Source organism: Dendrobium catenatum, unplaced genomic scaffold (genome assembly GCF_001605985.2).
Source record: "Dendrobium catenatum unplaced genomic scaffold, ASM160598v2 fragScaff_scaffold_390, whole genome shotgun sequence".
Lineage (NCBI taxonomy): Eukaryota > Viridiplantae > Streptophyta > Magnoliopsida > Asparagales > Orchidaceae > Dendrobium > Dendrobium catenatum.
The window spans coordinates 9785862-9789724 of record NW_021318852.1 but is presented as its reverse complement, the minus strand read 5'-3'; positions in this window follow the sequence as shown (position 1 = coordinate 9789724).

Here is a 3863-nt window from a genome sequence, read left to right as displayed (position 1 = left end):
TACCAACACTTGAAATCTTAATAAAATTAACCCCCATAACTAGTCAATAAAATTATAATTTAATTAATTATAGTTGATCGTACTGTATGATATGTTGCTATCCATGACCCCTAGCCTGACGTTTTGATGATGAAAAATAATGTCGATTGAATTATCTTATTATTCTTTAAATATTTTAAATGTTGCTATTATTTTTAAGTACTAACATTTCAGGGAGATTACATATTGCTGAAGATAACAGAAGACTCGAGACTGGGTGTAATAGGATGTAAAGGAGTCTGTTACTTTATTTTTTATTTTTTATTTTTTTTTCTTGAGTCTGGCCAAAAAACATGTATGCAAACTGATCGACCATGTACACACATAGGGGGAGAGTTTTTTTAAGGGTAAAGAAAATTTTTATTCTCTGTAGATTGTACTGTATGATTTTAAATTATACTATTCAAACTACTGTGGCTTAGCAGCTTTTTTCTATGAACTAATCTTACTGTATGATCACGATCATTCTGTACGATTTGTTTTAAATTTGAAAACCTAGCCACTAGAATAATTTAAGGAATTTTTTCAAACATTGAATTTTAAACTGATCATATTATAAGATCTCGTCATACTATATGCATATTTGAATAATTATTTAAATTAATTCCCATGATTAGTCAATTAAATCAAGGCTTAATAACTGATTGGTGATCATACTATATGACCTGGTTTGTACCATATGATGAACCGAGACTATTTTTATTCATCCCGAAGATTGTACCAAACAATCCCTTAATTTTTGAACTAATTATACGGGATGATGTATAAATCATACCAAATGGCCTGAAGATTTTAATAGATCACACTGCATGGTTTGGATTGTACCAGATAATGAACAGAGATGAATTTTAGTCATCCCAGCATTCATCTTGTACAAATAGATGAAATATAGCATATCATACTGGATGATATTTATATCATGCTATATAAAGTTATTAATAATTATTTCCTATTTGTATTCCTTCGTACCAGAATGAAAGCTATTTTGAACGTTAAGATTGCTTTTCTAAATGGGGTAAATAAAGAAGATGTTTATGTTGAGCGACCCACTTGGATTTGAAAACTCATAATTTCTAAATCATGTATTCAAATAAAAAAAGGCTATATGGGTTAAAGCAAGCACCTAGAGCCTAATATAAAAGACTTAGCTCATTCTTACTAGTTAGAGGATTTGTTAAAGGTAGTGTAGACACCATCTTATTTCTACAAAGGGTAAAAGATGAAATTCTCATTATTCAGATTTATGTAAATGATATTCTATTTGAGTCTTTGGATAAGACCTTATGTAATGAATTCTCAAAAATAATGAGTAATAAGTTTGAAATGAGCGTGATGAGAGAGCTGAATTATTTTTTTGGTTTTAGTGTAAAAAATGGAAGATGGAATGATTTTTATCCTAACTAAATACATTAAGGATATTCTGAAAAAGTATGAAATGGATAGTGTTAAGGACATGAAAACTCCCATGAATTCTACGATTCAACTAGAAAAAGACCCTAAAAGAAAATCAGTAGACTAGAAGAAATATAGAGAAATAATTGGATCTCTCCTCTACTTTACCGCCAGTAGATTGACCACAATGTTTAGTGTGTGCCTCTGTGCCTGATTTCAAGCTGATCTTAAAGAGTCTCACTTAATTGCTATCAAGATAATCCTTAGATATCAATTAGGCAACCAAAACTTTGGAATTTTTATCCTAGGCACATTTCCTCCTTTAAAATCCTAGGGTACTCAGATTCTGATTTTGCAGTATATAAGATAGATTGGAAAAGCACATTTGGAACCTATCAATTCATAGGACAATCCTTATTTTCCTGGTCCAATAAGAAGCAAAATTCAATAGCCCTTTCCTAGGCCAAGGCAAAATATATTACAGTAGGAAGTTGTGTTATGCAAGTTCTATGATTGAAATAATAACTTCGAGATCTTGGATCGCACATAGGAACCATCCAATTATGTTTGACAACACTAGTGCAATATATATATATATATATATATATATATATAAGTAATTAAACATTCCTGAACAAAACACATAGACATTAGAATTCACTTTATAAGAGATCTTATAGCTAAAAGAGATATAGAATTACACCATATACTATAAGAGATCAATTGACAGACATATTCACGAAACCACTAGCCTATGACACCTCCTTGAGGATAAAACTTGGTTTCATAGACATCTATGCATGATACAAAATAAAAAAAATTGGTCTAAGGTGTTTCATGATCGTCACCCACTCACCTCACTGAACTCCCAACATGGCCAATTTTCTTTCCCCATCATACTATATGATTCACATTCATATTGTATGATCCATACAAAATGCATAGATCACAGCCCTCTGTTCAACCAACATTCCTTATTCGATCTTTGATATGTATATCATAGTGTATGATACCCATTGTACTATATGATACATGTGGTCATGCATTTGAATCATTTTGAATGACATAATTGACCTTTATACTATATGATATCTTCCTTTTGTATTGTACAATCCATGTGTCCGAATTGATTGGTATGAATTAAGCTTGACTGGTATGATATAATTGCACATTATACTATACAAACACCCATTTATAGTATACAATTATTTTGATCAATGGTTATTTTGATTACTCCTCATGACGAATGTATTTCCTTTATATCATATTGTACGATACTGATAATACTGTATGATTTGACCACCTTTTCCTAACTAATTATCCAAACAAAACAATTACCTAATCATATTGTATGATCCTTGATTGTATTGTATAAACTGTGAAATTATCTATAAATTGGAGACGAAACAAGCTCATTTCACTAAACCTCTCGTCAGTATACTAGTTCTCACATGTTCTTACTCAATGGCAAGCTCAAGCAAGTGAGGTTGACTCATCCTTGGTCTCTCCTCTTCTTCTCATCACCACGATGATCATTTTTTATTTACTAAGGATGAGGAGGCATACCATAAGTTTAAGGCATGCATGATAACTCCTCTTATGCTAAATCAAACAGCCTTAAACTTTGAGGTGATGAGCCTCTTTTCTTCCACTACTTTACAATTCATTCTCACCCTAACATTTCCTTTTAATTTTGAGTTACTTTTTGAGTTTGTTTCTAATCTAAGGATAAATGTAGAGAAATTAACCCTAACCTCTTTTATTTTCCATCAAAACGTAGAAATCACCAAAGTAGACCTCGCTCAATACGTCAGGCTTTTACTGAAGGACCTCGTGCCCATTCTTTCATAATAAATGAATTTGAATTGAGTTCCATCATTTTTGTTCTTAGAAATGTTGATTTAAACTAACACCAACCACTTGTCCAGCCTTGAACCCAAAATACTCATATCATCCAACATGTTCTTAGGATATCAATCATACCCCAACCTAGAGATAGGATACACATGACCCTAATCCTATTTATTGTCACCTACCTAATCATGTCAAATATTAGATTTGATGAAGCTAACTTAATTTTTAATTATATCCAAAATATGACCCTAGTTCGCCTTCCTAGACCCCATAGAAAACTCAATTTAGCCCTAGACCATCTCATATGATATATTCTTAACCATTAATACCAGTTAACCTATCTTGATGAACCCAACAATATCCCTATTTTCTACACAAGTTCCTCCTTTCATATATTATTTTAATAGGGCCAAGCGCATAATGAGCTAAATTTTGATGAAGAAGGGGAGGCTGCTCCAGTTGGAGAACCAGATCCAACCAAGAAGACTTGCTCCACAACAAGAACTTGCACCTGCTTATCCTCATGAAAACATCATCCAATAACTTGACCAACTATAAACCCTACTCGACTCTCATAT